This window comes from Lepidothrix coronata, unplaced genomic scaffold, assembly GCF_001604755.1.
Source record: "Lepidothrix coronata isolate B3197 unplaced genomic scaffold, Lepidothrix_coronata-1.0 Scaffold28, whole genome shotgun sequence".
NCBI lineage: Eukaryota > Metazoa > Chordata > Aves > Passeriformes > Pipridae > Lepidothrix > Lepidothrix coronata.
The window spans coordinates 4,983,359-5,002,228 of record NW_016690208.1 but is presented as its reverse complement, the minus strand read 5'-3'; the positions used below and the strand labels follow the sequence as shown (position 1 = coordinate 5,002,228).

General features: G+C 47.5%; 1 protein-coding gene across 2 annotated transcripts in view; it reads right to left on the bottom strand.

Moving 5' to 3' along the window:
* Positions 1-18,870, bottom strand: part of NACC2 (NACC family member 2) — a 53,599-nt gene that overhangs the window by 23,377 nt on the left and 11,352 nt on the right. The window contains exon 1 of one of the 2 annotated variants that reach the window (XM_017810360.1): positions 2,477-2,563. The exons of the other annotated variant lie outside the window; for it this stretch is intronic. The gene's annotated coding sequence lies outside the window, so the exon portion shown is untranslated. Of the gene's footprint in view, positions 1-2,476; positions 2,564-18,870 lie in introns of those variants that run through there. 2 annotated transcript variants of the gene reach the window in all.

Sequence of the window (18,870 nt, the reverse complement as noted above, 5' to 3'; positions counted from 1 at the left end):
AAAAAAAAAAAGAGAAGAGAGAAGAAGAAGAAATCGCACTCGGTTTGGACAGGAGCCTGTAATTCAATTGCCTTTACTTTTCAATTACTGCATAGCCTACCCTGACCAACCTGCAGAGGGGAAGGAAACTTTGCTTACATCTCTGCCTTAAAATTAATGACTTTTTACTTTTGGCTGCAGCTTATTCTCCCTGCTTTTCCAAAAAGAAAAAAAAGGCATAATATAATTAACCCTTCAAGGGCAGCCGAGCCTGCGCAGCAATCGGGATCTGCGTGTTTTCTGTAGGAATTTCAGGGCTGGAAAACGACCCTGCCAAAAAGTTCTGGCGGAGGGAGACATTTATACATTAAACTTTTAATAGTCTATAAAGCAAAGCTACAATTGCATCCGAGCTTGATCCTTAATGGAAATATAAGCTTGCAGACAAGGGAGGTTATAGACTGCAGACATTTAACTCTGCGCTTCTGGGCTTAGAGGAGCAAATATGAGACTGCACAGGAGGTTCTTCAAAAACAAGGGGTTTGGTCATTAAGCAAAATCCCTGAAAAACCTAAAATTGGTGCCATGAGATGCTCCCCTCAGCCTGATGCCCACTCTCCCCAGGCAGATGGAGGCAAAGCTGAAAACCTGCATTTTTCGTACACTGCATTTACTGCCTGTATTTGGCAAACAATTCCCTCTCTCCCCCCTTCCCAGAGGGAAAACCCCTCCAGACTGATCCCTGCTCCCAGGATCACTGCAGGACAGCACAGGAGCCTCAACACTGACTTCATTTCTGCCTCCTCTGCTCCTGCAACAAAACCCTTCACCGAGGCAACAAATTGTGCCCAAAGCTTCAGAATGTGCCTATTTCTGTAGCACACCCTAAAACACCCCCAGACAGCATTGCAGCCCAGAATGTTGTATTATACAGGTGATGATGAGGATAATTCTATGATTATATATATGAAATATTAGAATACAAATCATATATGGTGTGTATATATATATAATATGGTCAACTACATCTTCTGAGCCAACACCAACATGTGACAAGTTCTGTGCTGCTGTGCAGTCCCTGGGAGAGCCCAGCACAGACATTCCTTAAATTTGAGGGTTTTACCTTATGCAGCAGAGGAGGGTCAGAGGTTGAAGGCAAAAATTTCTCCCCAATATTCACAACGTGCTGCAAACACTGAGCTGATCCCACAACAACAAACACCAATCAATCATCCAAAAAACCCAAGGATAACTAGTGCATATGGATTAATAATCCAGTGGATCACAAAATATGCTAAATCCCAGCTTAGTGTGCTCGTTGTTTTTATGAGCAGGCACAAACACCATAAAACTTCTTTTTTCAAAGTATAAATACTTATTAATGCTGATTAACCAACATAGAACCCCCCCTAATATCAGAGATCAATCACTTTTGCAGCTTCTCTCGCAGGCAAGGGTCTGTCTCAAACCACTGTGAGCCTGCTGGGTTTTTTTTTTTTTTCCCTTAAGCATGTGGGACACTTGAATACAGATGAATTGAGTTTTAAAGGAAAAAACCCAAGCAGCAACTTCTGGGCCAAGTTCCTGTGTGCCAAACTTTTCAACTGCCACAGCACAGCTCGACAGTGTTTCAAAAGAATTTAAGCACTGTTTTGAATACTGCTGACAATCTCCCTCATCAAAATTTGTAATTTAAATACCTCAAATCTGAAAAGCACGCTCCCTGGGGCATGCTTCATTCTCCCTCCCCACCGCCCACCCTCCCCAAGCCCCATTTGGAATAAAATCCGTTGGCTTTCCATATCTGGCTGCTTTTTCCCCCCACCTCCCGCAGCCCCCCCCAGCACCCGCTGCCTCCCGCGGGGACCCCGGTGCTCGGCAGAGCTGCTGCTTCGTGGATTAAACCTCTGGTGTGCACTGCTGCACCCCAAAGCACCAGCACCTTCCTCTTTTTTAGAACTCTGATGCTGGTTTGTGATAAAACCAGCGGCCGCTTTAGAGAGAAAACACGGATTTAAGAGCTAAAACCGGTCACTGGTTTAGAGATAAAACACCGAAACCAGTCACCGGTTTAAAGCTAAAACTGGGCTGCCCAGACTTCTGCATCAAGAAGGGGTTAATCCATTCCCACCCCTCTATCCAGTGGGTAAAATGTTCCTTCAGACACGCCAGTAACCCCCCAGATAACTCTCTGTCACCAATCCTCACTGGCCAGGGGTGTCTGAACAGGTTCCTTGGGGTGCCTGTGCCGTCGGGAGCAGCAGCTCCATTTTGGCAGGAGCGTGTTTAAGATTCCCTCCCAGTGCTGCAAAAGCACCTTGAAAGGTCGACGAGCGCTTTCATATTCTCGGATCCATCTCGGAGGCTGCAGCAGACGGAAAAAGGGATTGACCTCGCCGGGAAACCGGGGGAGAGTCCCTGTGAAATAATCCATCAGCACCACCCTTCGCCAGCCGCAGCCGCCTTTGTCATGGGAACGCTCGGAAATCTCACCTACCTATTGCAGCCGGGGCTGGAGAGGGTTTAAATCCCAGCCCTGCTCTCCTGGGATGTAACCAAAGCCTGCACGGAGAGCTGCGGAGCGCCGAGCCGGCACACAACATAAAATACCTCCATATTAAAGTCTACGCAGAGCCTGTGCCCATTACCGAACTCATTAAAGACAGTGATACTTTGTAACACACTCTAATCTTTAATATTCATAGCTCGCCTCATTTGCATACCATGCCATAAATAGTTGAAGCAGAGGTAAAACACAAAGCGCTCCACTTGCATTTCTAATTATGCCTAAAAATCAAATGTAAATCACAACACAGCCAAGACGCTGAAAAAATATTAAATTTGCTGGCTCGCTGTTAAAAAAACCTTTTTAAAAGGAATAAAAAAATAAAACAACAAACCAAAACCAAAACAAAACCAACCCCGAACCGCACGCACAAACCTAATTATTTTTGAAAAGAGAAATCCAAGGGGCTCATGTTGTGAGTTGCAGGATGACACTGTTTTAAAAGGGGAGATGACACATCCCAGTCCCAACCCTGGTGATGGACCTTGGTGCACTTTGGCCGTGACCTCCCGGGAATTTCAGCTCATCTCCCCAAAACCACCCCTAAAAACCTGCCTTTCCCACCAAACTGGGCTGCAGCCACTCATTTAACCTTGGTCTTTGGAGGAACAACAGGAGCCTTTCCCTGCGGCGCGGCCGGGAAAGCTGATCCCCAGCTAAGGAGGCAAATTTGAAGAATCAGCTCGAACGTGAACTTGTGCCCCCATGTTGGGTTGGCTGGAGGTCGGGGCTTTGGGAGGGAGAGCAGCTCCAGGGCTGGGAGCTGCTCCATCCCAAGGTTTAACGGGAAAAGAGGTGTTCTGGGGCACTGGCATGTCCAGAGGGAACAGATGATTTCTGAGGTAGCATCAGGGAGCCGTGTGCTCTCCAGATACATCCCAAATGTTATCCCTTAATTTAGGAGCTCCAGCAAATTCACCTGCCTCCCCGGAAAGGATCCTGGGGAACTGTGTGGTGTCGGGAATGGCTCGTGGGACTTCAGTCCCCAGCCACCACCATCCTGGAGGATTGGTTTCCACAACAACTCTCAATTTATCCACTTTTAGGGAAAAGTGTGGCACCAGCTGAGAAGCCAGGCTGTTTCCAGGGCGGAAACAGGCACGAGGCCTGGTGTCCTCACCTGTACAGCCAAGCTGAGCCCACTTCCCCCAATTCACAGAGGCATCAGAAGACTTTATGCCTGTAAAGCTCCTCAATACCCTTGGATAAAAAGAGTTATTAGTACATTACTGCCAACAGCATAAATAATTTCCCTCGGACCACTTGCTTCTGCATCAGGCATCACAAAATCCTCTGGATTTTATGGAATCTCATCACCACCAATAAGTGAAAATGCACGTTTTTAGTTCAAGAGCTCCCCACTCCTAGACACTGATCCTGAACAACACTTCTGTTGTTCCCAGGAAGCTCAAAACCTCCCCAGTCTTCATCCCTCTCTCTGCTCCTCTTCTACATCCATCTCCCTGCTCCTCCTCATCCTCTCCCAAGAAGCTGCTCACAACACAGAGGCGCAGCATCCACGGGACTCAAACCAAACTTTTACAGATTTGGGCCCAAAGATTTAATTAAAATCAAATGAACTGAATTTTACAGGAGTAGGACAAACCCCACAGCTTTTGGGAAGCCACGAGGCCCCCTGGCCCAGCAGAGGAAGGTGGAGCGGGGCAGGCTGGATCCCATACACCCCGGCCGGATCCTTTCCCACTTACCTTCCCCTTCCCACTGGGACTCCAGCTGTATAAACCTACCAGGTCTTAATGAAAGGCTTTTATGGGTGGCTGTCCCCGGGGAAAAATGCATTTTTGAGTCACTTGAACCGAGACTGATTTTGAAAAGGGAGGTAAATATCCCCAAAGAGAGCCGGGCACTCGGCAGCCTCTCCGAGCCATCACTGCTCCCTTATGAGATTCCTCCCGTTTAACAAAAGGCTTAAAGAGACTTCTGAGAGTGAAGAGTGGAAAGAAATAAAAAAAACATGTTTATAAACATCATGTTCTGCTCCTACATGTACATCGGCATTCCGGGGTTCCCAAATTCCATCGGTGAGCGGGTGAGGGTTCCCCAGCCCTGTCCTCGTCCTCCCCTGGTGCTACAGCTCGTCCTGCCCCTTCCCAGAACCTGTGTCCAGCTCAACAATGACACGGCATCAGCTCTAAGAAAGAGTTAAAAAGATCTTTTCTGCAATATCAACTTCCAAAGAATTCCAGAGACGTCATTAAATTTTAACCCCAAAAGGTGAGCAACCGCTCCGTGCCCCCTGCCCGCGCCGAGGGAGAAGTGAAAGCGAGCTGCTCACAGCCTGCAAAGCTTTTCTGCTCTTCTTATGTACCCTGGCACCCTGCCCAGACCTATTTTTAAGCCCATTTACTAGAAATCCCACAAATTAAAGGAAATACGGATAATGTTGTAAGAATCCTTTGGGCCAAATAAAAGCTACACATAATTTTCCTTGTGCATCAGAGTAAGATCCTTAACCACAAAAACCAGATTTCCCCAAAGCTCTTTTGCAACAGCGAGAAGAGAATCTTGTTTTGTAAAAAGTTGCTTTGATTCACTCCTGGATTACAGGGAGCGCGGCGGCTCCGCTGCCTCCCGGCCAAACCCAGGAGTGATTACTGTTATGAAACAGAAAGGTGTTAGGAGAACACAAATAAATTCGACATCTCCAGCTCTGGAATAGGGGCTGCAATGACAGCAAGGCACAGAGAGCTGTGGGGAGAAGCTGAGGATGGGTATTGGTTTGTTTTTTCTCCCTAGAGGAGATTTTATTTTCCAGCTTCTTTCAAAGTGCGTTTTCGTGGCGTTCACGAAGGGTCAGTGTGCTGGGAAGCCTCCTCCTTGAGCACACCACCAGCCTGGGGAAATTCCTGCTTGGTGCACTCCACCCCCACCGTATCCCAGCCCTGAGAAACCCTGACAATCTTGTTTTGACAGTCCATCAAATAAGGAGCCCACAAAACTCATCTCAGCTGCCCTCGTGCCAAAACCTGTCCTGTTCCAGGCAGGAAAGTCACCACAGACCTGCTTCTTCATCTCCAACCCCATTCCTGACTGCATCCCAGTGCCGCAGTGGGGCTGGGGGTGCTGCCCACCTGCACCCCCAGGACAGGGCAGGATGGTGCCAGTGCAGGTTGTGCATCATGTCACCCACAGTGATGGGCCTCCACAGCATCTCCTTGGGGATTCTATGAGAAACAGTGATTTTATATCAAAATAAATCTATGCCCTGTATCTCTGCATTTAAACAGTTACAGTGGGGTCTCTCAGGAGGTGAGCACAGGGGAGAGGGAGTGCAGGAAATAAAGGAGCATCCAGCTGCAGCGGGGCTTCGGGAAGGAGGGGTGAGCCTGCATTTTATACAGCAGCCACAATCTTAACTATGCAAAGACTTTAAATAAACTCCAGTAACAGCTCTTGTACTGTCGTAGGATTAAAAAGAAACCAACAACCAGACACATGTTTCACTACAACTCATCAGACAAGCAGAAACAGCCCCGAAACACAACGGTAAAAGCTGCATTTGTGGTTAATCCTGGCGGGGACGAGATGAGGGGAAGGTGCTTCCTTTCCAACAGTGACAGCAAAGCCATCACCATCCAACCTGACTCTCCCTTCACTCTTCTTCATCCCCACTTAAAATGTCCTCCTCACAAACATTTCAGCTTCCTAAAAAGAAAAATAATTATGCAGGGGAACAACCACTCCTATCCCACAAACGCACGGATCCGAAAAGTTAAACACGCAACTTTGGGAACTTTTCCAAGATTTATATGTTTTGCATGGAAAGCAAATGTTGTGGGTTTTTTTTTTTTCCAGCCTGGGAAAATATTTAAGTGGTAAGTTTAGGAAGCCAAGTCCATTTATTTCTGGTTTATGTTGCTGCTCAGATGGAATCTAATTAGTGATTTAAGCAGCAGCGGGGGAAGCAGTGCTGGCCCCCGACCCAGGGCTGTGCCCGCACGTGGCTTTGGGAATTCTCGCCCAAAAATGGGTTTTCTCCGTGGCACAGGAATGGCAGGAGTGGCTGAAGGATGGCCACCTTTCCCTGCAGCATCACGAAGCTGGACAGCAAAGGAGAGAGCCCCAGGTTCCTTTCCAGCCCCACCGGTTCATCGACACAGCAAAAAGCCTTTTCACAGTGATTCTCTTGGAAATAACAACACTTGATTTGCATTTTCCTGTGCACTGGCCCATTTTACTGAACTGCTGCCTTCCCTGAGTGCAGATGGAAACTCCTCCCTGCCCTCCCAGCTCGGAGCAGCTCCCAGCTCCATCAGTGCCAGTGGGACCGGTCCCACGAGCCAAGGCAGTGGTGGGGAGCAGTCCTGCCCCATCCCTGGAAGTGTTCAAGGCCAGGTTGGATGGGACTTGGAGCAACCTGGTCTAGTGGAATATGTCCCTGCCCATGGCAGGGGGTGGAACTGGATGATCTTTAAGGTCCCTTCCGACCCAAACTGTTCTGGAATTCTACAAAACCCTGAAAACTATTCAACCCCGAGTCTCACTCCCTCCCTTAAACCTGGAGACTTTTCACCCCAGCCACAAGGCCCTTCAGCTTTTTTGCAGCAAGACAGCAAGTGCTTTGCCTCTATTTTTCCATTTCTTTGTGCATTTTTGCAAATCCTTCTGGCCAGTTAAACCAGAACCATCACGATTGCGAAATCCAGGAAATTTGCTGCAACGCTCCGTAACTCTTGCGAGGCAATTAGCCAAAACCTCACACAAATAGGCTTTTTTGCCACACCGTTCTAACCACCAAGCATTAACCCATTTTCTTAGGAAACAACATCTGCTGAAATAACTTCCTAATCTAGCAGCAGGCATGGAAAAACCCCCACTGCAGTATCTCTGATCCGTGGTGAAGAGAATCTGCTGATTTGTCCCACTCAGAGGGTACCGAGTGGCCCCAGCTGAGCAAAAGGTCTTCACACAGACCCTCTCCCTGGAACATTCATTACTGGGTCAGGAAAAGTGACAGGGTCCAAGTTCATCCTGGGGGGTGTGGTGCAGGATTTATGTCCCTGAACCCAACTGTTGTGGGGTCTGAAATCCTTGGAGCTAAAGGAACTGCCCTGCAGCTGCAGGAATAAATCACGGCACAGGCAGGGCAGTGCCTGCGTATCATTGGTAAGAATAAACCACTGGGCAATAAAGCAACCATTTCCATTTCCTACCTCACATTTACATGGCATTTCTTCCTGGGAAGACCTCAACATTGCAAAAATTAAGGTCCATGATTTGTCCAAGGAAACACTTATGACAGAGAGAGAAACTGAGGCAGAGCAGGATAACTTACCCAACATCACACAGTGAGCCAGAGCCTGCAGGCACAAAGACAGAAACCACCCTCCATACTTTTCCTTATTCCATATTACAACAGCAGTTACACTTCTGGGCCATTAGTTATAACTCATTTCCTCCCTTTTTCTCTGCCCCTGCTTTCTCCCCCATCCTGAAAAACCAATAAAATAAAATAAAAAGCTTCCTTTTGGGAACGCAGCGGTAATAACACTGCTCCCATCTGTTGCTGAGTCCAAGGACCTGCACGGGGGGGGAAAGAGGCTGGAAAGCTGAAGGGGAGTCAAGTGTTTGCTTGGTTTTACTGAGAAATGAAATCCAGCTTTAAACACAGTAAATCGGAGACTATTCTGAATCACCTCTTGAATTTTTTAACGCTACTCCTGGGAGCACTGAAGGTAAATATGTTAATTTGACTTCAATCATGGTGCAGGGAAAAAAAAAAAGGCAGCACACTGTATTAGTTTAGGGTACCAAGTCTTAAAGCTATTCATGCATTTCTGCATATTTTATACTCAGCAAATAAAGTTCCAAGGTTCTATAAGGAGGCTGTGAAATTATTCTGAGTAAGCAATAATGAGCTGTGCATTATATAAGGCTGATACTAATGGTAATCTATTATTAAAATTTAAGAGTTAGAGCAGCTACAGAGTCCGACAGAAGGTTTTCCTCTCCAGGAAGGGAAAGCAGCACCTGGAGGAGGGAGGCTGGCCAGGCAGTGGGTTTTTGGGAGATGCTCTCCAACCAAGCTGCACTCCAGGTCCTTGGGATAATCTCTCCCATGTCTAATTAACTCTTCCACAGGTACCACCACAGCCACAGCCTCATCCCACAGCACAGGCACGATCCCGACTCACGGCAGGTTCATATTCCCGGCGTGTTTAATCCTCTGCCTGATGTTTCAGGGTAACAGATCTCCCAAAATGCATTAAAAAATTAACAGGGTTTCAGGTTTGTACATCTCAGTGATCCCCAGGGGGATCTTGACCCTTGATTTCTGCTGAGATGCCCCACTTAGGCTGCACAGAGGGCACGGATGTGACCACTAAAACCCAGTGTGCTTCTCCTCCCTGTGCCTATGCTCCTGCCAAATCACCTCCAGGACCTCCAAAGCAGCATCATGACATGGACCATGTCAGCATTCAAACACATGAAGGGAGAGGGCAGCATCACATCCCAGCAACCTGGTCAAGTGGAAGGTTCCCTGCCCATGACAGAGATGTTGGAATGAGATGAGTTTTAAGGTCCCTTCCAGCCCAAATCACTCCATGATTCTATGATGCTCAGCAAGTTCAAGCCAAACTTTGCTTGATGCTGGTGTGAAGCAGACCTGTTCTGGCCCTCTCCCAGTCCCACTCCTTCCTGGAGTCGGATGCTTTCCTGGGGACTGGAGCTCCAGGACCCATCCCAGCGAGCGCTGTGGATTTTAAGGACAAATCCTCATCTACTGCAACATCCCCTCTCAGCACTGCTGTGAGAGAAAAAACAGCAAAAACCCCAGAGTCTGGCTCATTTTCCTCCTTCCTACATCTTTTGGTGAGAATCAAAGGAGTCCCTGAGGGTTGGAAATCTGTATCTGACAAACATACAGAAACAGGCGCATCAGCGAGGGACCGGGGTGTCCCCACATTTAACCTGCTACGGCTCCACCTCGGGGCTCACGGGCCCTGAACGCACCTGGGAATGTGGTGGTCTCACCTCATCACCTGCCCCTTGGAGGAAAATCCTCCCTTGGTTTGCATGAAATGCAGAATTAAATTTTTGCTGCATCTCAGGGCGCGCTGCCAGCGCGCGGCCAAGTTCCTTTTTTTTTTTCCCCCAACAAAATTTTGCAGTAAGTGTAGATCCCGAAGGCAACGTTCTGCCCAAACCAAAGGATAACGAAGCATAATAATTCCAGGAGAAACAAACTTAGTCTGAGACCTTTCAGCACTGAGAAGGATCCTAAACAGCGACGAGCTCTTTGCTCTCCGGGCCGAACAAAGCGCTGGGAAAGAAACCAAAGCAGAAAGGATGGAGCAGGTCGGATTTGCTGGTTGTTTATGGCATCCACCCTCCCTGTCTGCCCATTCCCTGCTGTATCACACCTACCTGGGCTGAAGGAGTTAACAGCTCTTCTGGGATGTAACAGGAGAAGGGAGTTAGTCATCTAGGCATGTCCGGATCGGTATGAACCGGGAGCTGCCTATGAATGAAGTTGCCTTGGAGATGCAGCCAAAACCAATGACCAGATATTAACTTTTCACACTGGGCTGCCAAGGCAGGCAGAACGAGTGAAACCAGCAGGACAGCTTCCAGCAGAGGTGGGAGCATCCAGATACAACACGAGGGACCCCCGAGATCCCCTGGATGACCAAAACCCTGTGTGTCCTTGCTCAGGGGAAGGAGAAATTTCCCCTTGCAAAGCCAAGCGGGTCAAGGACTGGCAACAAAACCCTGTTGTGGGACCTATGGAATGGGTAGTTAATGCCCAGATGCAAGATGGTGTCTTCCCTTGGTCTAATTTTACAGTAGATGTTAAAGATACCAGCACCAAGCTCCCTAATTCTTTCTGGAATGAGCTTCATAAGCAGAAAAAGCTGCTGTGGGCACCTTACCCAACGCAGCCGAAACGAGATGTCATGAAACAAAACCATTAACAAGGAGTTCAAAGGCTGGGCTGGTGAAGGATCACATGCCTGCCTAACCCCAGCCCTTCATCTGCACTTCCAAGGGCAGGTTTGGAGGTGGGTGAGCAGGAAGGAGCGGCTGTTCTGGCCATCTGCTCTTCCAGCCCCGCTGGCTCCCAGCGCAGTCACTCAGCAGGAGGAAACTCAGCTTTCAAGCAGAGGTTTCTCAATCTCAGCTCAGCGCAAGGTGGCTCCTACAGGGTGTTTCTGCCCTTAGTGAAGGTGACCAGCCCATTTCCCAAGGGGACTGTGCAAGGAGGACAGCGGGTGACCAAGAAGGTGGTGGGTTGCATCCAGTAAAGCCCATGGGTGAAGACCACCTCAGCTGGGCCTCACCTCCCTCCAAACTCACTGGAGCACTGCACCATGGAAAAATATAGTTTTTCAACCATGACAAGGCCTGCTCTGCTTGAGATAAATCAGGGCATCATGAGATGAATCAAACATCACCCACTGCTGGAGAACACACATCGTCAATGGGGACACCACAAACCCCAGGTTCTAACCCAAAGTCCAGCCTCTGACAGGGAATATTTTCAGGCCCTGCCGTGAACTTCACTTTGGCTCACACAGGGAATGACTTCCAGGAGAGCTACAGTCCCCCATCACTGCTGGGCTGGACACAAAGCTCAGCCCCACCAGCACCTCCACTGCCCCACCGGCGATGAACGGGCCGTCAAACCACACCCCAGGCTGTTGGGGACACCACAGATGTCCCTCATGAGAACAGCAGGAGATGAAATGGCCATCTCTGCATCAGAGCAAACGCTCTGTTCCCATCCACACAGCAGCCCCTTGATATTTTTTCCCAGAAGGAAAAACAGAAGATGCTTTCCATAAGCAGACGATTTCAGCAGCTAATTTTACCATCACTTATGGTCGACTTTATGACTAAGATTTCATGCTGACTATATTAATCCTGTCAAATTTCAGAGTGAGAGAGAAATGATACTGTATATTTTATGGCTGCAATAACTTCTAAGCCATTAGACATGCATGCTGACATGAAAGTAATCAAATTGATTTTTTCCTATTACAATGAAGAACTTTGTATGAGCAAATAGTCTTTCTGGCACAGAAACGAAGCGCCAAGAAGCCTCTGCTCACTCAGGAAATTAGGAAATCGCCACGAGCCATCGTTCAGAAATTTGAGTTTTCTGCTTACTCACATTTTATTGTCACCAAAGCTGAAAGGAACACGTTAGCCGAGCGAACGATCGACAAAAGCCAACGGGAGGGATAATCAGGGGGTTTTGGAGCCCCGTTAAATACTGCAGAAGCTGCAGTTGATGGCTTTCCCAGCATTAAAGGCTCCCCCGTGCCTTTTTTAAACCTCATCAGACACAGAGCCCCTCGCACAGGGCAGCAGCTCACTGGCCACTTCTCCGGGTGTTGGGTGGACAAGCCTGAATAGGTCAGAAGAGGTTATTTAGAGGTTATTTGGGCAAGTCCTGGAGACCTGGAAGTACAGAGTCATTGAGAAATCCCACGTGCCAGAAGGTCAACTGAGAAAACCAGCCCAGACTCTGCTCCATCTCCTCTGCAGAAAGCAGAGAAAGAATTACTTAAGAAAATTCTTTAAATGTAAATAGCCCTTGAATTATAATTTCCACTTGCTTCGTGTTCTGTTGGGTTTTTAAACCCAACTGATCACTGCACTGGAAACATGGAAACCCTTCTCTGACTACCTAAAATTCCAGTTTAAAACCCTTTAACCCAACATGTTTGTCAAGTTCTAAAGAAAGTCAGGTCAAAATGGACCCAGACAAGTGTCAGGGCAGAGGTGACGGCCCGGGGTGTCCCCTGCCACCTGCAGGACCCTCCCCATGCCAGGACACTCCATGGGCAGGGGCAAAGCCAGACAGGGCAGGGGCTCTGCGAGCTGGGCCTTGCAGGGACGGGAGAACCTGTTTGAAAACCTGCCAGGTGCAAAAACCCGTGAAAACCTGTTTTCTTCCCCTGATGGGTGAGGACATGTTGGGTGTGAGAGGACGAGATCACTGAGGCTCAACACCTTGAAAGGCACAGCAACCAGAAGCAATTAAGTGCTGATAACACACATAACATAACAGGCTCAGCCAGCACCCTGCAGGCACAGTCACCTCTCTTCTACAGCCAATAAAGTTTCAGATTTTCTTTTAATTTTCAACATGGATCTCATACCTTTCTGTAGAGTATCGATATCAATCATTAAATAATGTCAGGTCTTTCAAACCAAGCAACCTACCTGCACATAAAAAAAATTGCACAGGGAGGTGCCAGAGCTGTCTAAAGGCTCACAGGAAGATGGGTGTGTGTGTGTATATCTGTGTATCTTTGGGTATGTATAAATATACACATACGTATGTATATTTGGGATTAGGCTGATTTAACATGAATTCAGTTGCAAATCAAAATGCTTTGATGGCTCTCTATCAAAACCATTTATTTGTGGTTATGTTTTCTTTGTGGCATCTGGGTCTTTTTTAAAAACAAAAAATAACTCAGAAATATAGAACCATAAACCCACGGCTACACGGATCACCTCAACCAAGACTTGCTAAATGCCAATATTAGCGAATTCCAATTTTAGTGAACTCCAATTTCAGTGAATTCCTTTGTCCTACCACACCAATGTAAAGTCATTGGTGTTGCTGCTGCATCCAAACATGCAAAATGTCTCCATACAAGTTATTAAATGAAATGAACTGTTTGGATTGCTGTTACACTTTTTTCCCCCTTTAAATTAGAATTAAACCTAATTTAAGATTTCACGACTCCAAAAGTTCGCAAAGACTCCCATTTGCAGCTGCAAACCCCTGCAAAGCTGCACTTTGTTATCACTTCCTTACCTTCCAGAACCCAAATAAAACCAGCTGTGGCTCTGCCACCGTCTCTTTTAGGAGAGGAGAGCTCTGGCCAAGCAGGGCATGCGTGCCCCTGCCCACATTCCTCTGCAGTGACTGCAGCACTCAGCACCCTCCGTGCCTCCAGCACCACCAGCGCTCCCGGCTCTCCTACGGACACCGCGGGAAGGGACGGGCTCAGGGTGACAGTCCCAGCCATGCTGGGGGACAGGGACATCTTCCTATTGCTACAGCTCCAGCTACCACCACCCCTGAAATTAAGAATCACAGCATCATGGAATGGTTTGGGTCGGAAGGGATCTTAAAGCTCATCTCATTCCAACCTCCTGCCGTGGGCAGGGACACCTTCTGCTAGACCAGGTCGCTCACCCGACCTGGCCTGAAAGAAAACAGAGTTGGTTTTGTTTGGTTGGGGTTTTTTTTGTTGTTGTTTTCGTTTTGTTGTTGTTGTTTTGAGGTTTTTGTAGTTGTTTTTAGGGTTTTTTGTTTGTTTTTTTAAGTAGGTGTAAGCAAAACTAACCCAAGTCAAATCCCATCCCAGAACACTGAGGCCCATCAGCCAGCACCAACCAAACGGGTCCCTTCTGCTGCCCCAGAGATTTATAAGGATTTCACCTTCCAGAGCAAGCCTGGTCCATGGGATCTGGTGCCCAGAGAAGGGTGACCAGTGAGCCACGAGCCCACCACCCCTTTCCTCTGAACCCCAGCAGGAGACAGCGAACCCCTTCAACCAAATCACTCCAAAACTGCGCTTTAAACTTATTCCCCAACCCCTGCAAACCCCACAGTTCCACAAAGGTAAGGAAAGAAGCCTCCCGGGAGAGGCGGTGAACAATATCCATGAGTTTCTCATGACCTTAACGGAGATTGCCATGACAACACCACTTCGATCCTCCAAACATGGATATATTCATTTGCACAAGTGTGATTGAGAATAATTAGAGCGAGATTCCCCGAGCCGGGGAGTCGCAGCCGCGCCCGGCTCCGGCAGCAGAGCCCAAGTTTCAAGGGAAGCAGCCTCAAATTTAAATGTAAAAAAAGAAAAAAAAAACCCGACAACACTCTTTAGAGCCGCGTGACCTAATTCATTATAAAGAATGTCAGTTAGCAAACCTCTTAAATAAAACATTAAGCTAGAGGTAATTTGAAGCCTTGTGGATTTTGTTTTACTCAATTATTTTCTAATGCTCCGACTTCAAGAATAAATATGCGGAAATCAAAAAGAGGAAAAAAAAAAAAGGAGGAATACTGAGGGTTTCATTTAATTCTTTTTTTCAAAAGAAATGAAGACATTCATACTAAACCAAAATACCCTCTACCAAGCCAGATTTTTAATTAAAACTTTTATGTCCTACAAGATTCTTCAAGGTTATAATATCTGCTCCCACATCATGAGGCGGCATCATGCTCACAGAAGGGCAAGCCCATAATTCACATTAAAATAACCTGTGCTATGCATTGGTATAACTTATATCCAAGACATAAACCCACAAATTAAACCAGGTGTGAATCCTATTTTTTTCCCTTCCCCATAATTTCCATAACCAGCTGTAATTTTCCCTCTGTTGGGAAGAGTTTCCCTCCAGCAGACACAGAGGCAGCAGCAGATCACGCTGGCCTCTGCTTTGGTTTTATTAATGACTGATGGTGAGAACATGGTTATAGTGAGGCAGGTAGGAATAGAAAACCTGTAGAGCAGTAAAGAATAAAAGCCACTGTGGATATGAACAGTCTGAAATGAGGTTAACTGGGAAAAGGGGGAAAACAAAGGGAATCACAGAATCCCAGAATGGTTTGGGTTGGAAGGGACCTTAAAGCTCAGCTTGTTCCCACCCCCTGCCATGGGCAGGGACACCTTCCACTAGCCCAGGTTGCTCCAAGCCCTGTCCAACCTGGCCTTGATAATCAGCACTGTAAATGCTCTTCTAAGAAATACCATAAAACTCCAAGAAATACAGTCAAAAGGAGGCATCCTTGGGAGGAAAAAACCCCCACAAAAGTTTAGAGCTGAATATTTGTGTTTGGCAGCATCAGCCTTTTCAAGGGGGCACCAGAAGGAGATCTGCACGAATGTGTCTGTCACTGCTCCACCAGCAAGGCTGCGCTACCAAACATTCCAGAAACAAAGAAACCCAGGAGATAAAAAGATTCCTTTCCGCCACCCTGTTTAGAATAAAACACCTCCCTGCTTTGATTCATCCTTCCACACAATCTTTGAAAAAAAAAAAAAAAAGTCACCCTTTCCCAGTAATTCATCCATGGGTTCCACACTCAACCAGCAGCTCCCTTCGGGAGTGAGTTTGACCCCGGGAGATGCCCAGGGAAGCACAGGGCAGAGCCAACTCATGGAATGCCTCACTGCTCTAATTATCACACCCCAACCACACCCTGGGGCCACTTTCGGGGTGTTAAAAAGTTCCCTTGTGTCACCCAGAAAAGGTATTTGGTGTTGGTAGAAGGTGTGAAGGGTGGATTTCATGGGGCACATCACACCCAACCCTGCTTGCACCGAGGGCTCCTTTTCAAGGCAGAAAACTCCGGATAAATCCACTTCTCTGCAGCAGGGAATAAACAAGGATTAGTATTCACCCGTTCATAACAGGGAAACCCTGCAGCTAGAGGTGGAGTCACTCAGTGCTGGAACATCCAGCCTAAGTTGCTTGACGAATGCTAACTACAACTTCCAGCTTATTTATCTAATTTGGGTTGATTTTTAAATATTGAGTTATCTAACCAGACACAAGAAAAGGAGCCTGAAAACTTCCCATCTTCAGGAGAACTCTGCCTGCCATTTTATAACGCTGTAATTCAATCTACATGTCTGAATATTACTGACTTTTCTCAATCAAATTTGTATTGAGAAATGCCTTAAAAAAATTCAGGACAAATGGTACATTTTTATAAATTGGTGTTAAGTGCCTGGAAAACGGGGCTCTACAGCAAATGAGCCTCTCCAAGTCTGACTGCAATGCACAGCCTGCAAATATTTTAGTCATTTACAATATTTATTAGGGTCTATTTTTGTCAATCAATCCATAACAACAGCAGAACAGCCAAAACCTCTAAAACAATCCGCTCGATTTTAGGAGAGTCTGGTTTCTGTGCGAGAAATGGGGCAGCTCTGAACTGATACAACCAGTTTGTAGCACACACAAAAAATATATGGAGGAGGGATGAAGTCAGTGGTAAAATCCTCAATGACTTCAGCCAGGCCAGGATTACCTCCAGGAACATGCTGATGCTTGGAGAAATGCAAGGAAGATGCCAAGGCTGGAGAAAGGGAAGCTCAGGTAAGACCTTCTTGCTTCACCTGAAAGGATGTTGTAGAGAGGTGGGATCGGCCTCTTCTCCCAGGTAACACCAGGATAAGAGGAAACGGCCTCATGCTGTGCCAGGAGAAGTTCAGGTTGGACATCAGGAGGAATTTCTTGCTGGAAAGGGTGGTCAGGCATTGGAAGGGGCTGCCCAGGGAGGTGGTGGAGTCCCCATCCCTGGGGGTGTCCAAGGAACAACTGGACGTGGCACTCAGTGCTCTGGGCTGGGGGACAAGGTGGGGATCAGGCACAGGGTGGACTCGATCTTAGGGGTCTTTTCCAACCTCAGTGATTCTGGGATTCTGGAAGGCTGGGAGGCCTCAGGGCAGGGCCACCCATCCCACCTCCGGTGTTCGTGGTGCAGCCTCCCATCACTCACAGTGCCCCTCATTCAGGATGGTCTCACCGGTACCAGCGACACAGAGGCTGAACAGAGCCATAAATGGGTAATATTGCACATCTGGGCAGTCTGACCTGTAAGGTGGATCTCAGCCTGGTACCCCCAGGGCACTGCTCAGGGTGAGGGTGATGCTGTGCACCCCAAACCCACGGAATACGAAACACCACCAAATAATTCCAGAGCGAGGAACAGCTGAGAACCATCAGAGCCTGTAATCACTGTCAGGACAGATCTGAAACACCGATCTAAGCACAAAACACCTCCCTGTCTATTCCTGAACCCACGAGGTACAATACACTCCCCCCAACCCCAGCCCTCATTTTAAAATTCAGCCTTTATCAGCTTGAGTTGAGCAAATCCAGTGGAAAGGCAGAAACGGATTGTGCTAGTAAGCAGAAAAACTGTTACATCTTCTGAATGTAATTTTGCCAAAAGCCTCTGCACAATTTTTTTTGTCACGCTTTGCATTATGAAGGAAATTTCTTTTTAGAAGAACAGGAGAATGATTTGCATAATATTCTTTGCAAGTTAATATCAGCCTCTGATAATGATCTCTGCATAATGCAAAAACGTTTGAGAAGACTGTTACAACACTAAGTAATCATATTTTAAATTATGTTTCCCTTTATAGAAAGGTGTTGCAAAAACACACAGACATGAAATCTGTCTGTTGAAGTCCCAAGAACCACCTGACCATCTTCCCACTATTCTACTGTTACAGATTGCAACACTGCCTTTCAAAATCTTACAAAACAAATTACACTGCAACAGTCTGGCTTCACAGAAGGCAGAGCTTTTTCCTGTGCTGCTGCTCCAGCACATTACATTTCACAAGAGCCTCTGATGTACTGCACGAGTTAAGCAAGGGCCTGGAAATTAAGCTGTAACACAATCAGATGCACCGCAGCAATTAAGGCGGGTTCTCTCCTCACACCAGCACCGAGGGGAGGTGGCAGCACCAGGGCATGGCCTACCTGCCACCAGGGACTGGGGACACTGGTTTGGCTGGGTTATTACTGCTTTGGCCCAGTTGGCTGCAGAGCCACTGGGGATCACGGCTGTGACGCCGCTGCCACATCCCACCGTGCGAGGTGTCCCCTCCGGCAGGCAGCGATCTTCCCGAAATCTCCGTGTTTGATGCAGCCACAAGATCTCCACCAACGCCATCGTTCATGGCTAATTAGGTCAGGAACTAAACATAAAAGCAGAGGTCCAGGAGGAAGCCATTTATACAAGTATGCCGGGCAACATCCTAATAGATGTGGGCACCAACGATTTCCCTCAACTCATCTGCAGCGGGGGATGTGGGTGGGAAGCTAATGCACTTGGATATTAAATACTTAATATGTCACTAAGACTAAACAACCACAACCAAGTGGTTTAAACCTGAGCTAACCTTCCCTGAACTACAAAAGAGAGGTTCCTGGGACAGCCCTCGCACGAGGCGATAAAACACAGGAGTCGTACGAGAGGCAAAGAAACTCTCAGATCAATCCATTGCCTCAGATTTGGAGGGAAGCGTGAAGCAGGATCCACGGTGTAGGCTGTGCTCCCAAGAGCGTTGCCTTGCAGTGCCAACACCAGGATGTGCCCCAGAGACAGCCAGTGCCCACAGCCTCTGCCCATGGACCACATGCAGAAAGTACGTATAGTCCAGCCAGTGCTACCCACGCCTGTGACACACACAACAGGGCATCATTCAGCCTGGAGGGTGGGTGGTTCTTCTCCCACCTACAAAACGAAGACTAAAATTCAAATATCAGATCTGTGCAGTCAGGGCAAGGAGAAAACAGCCTCT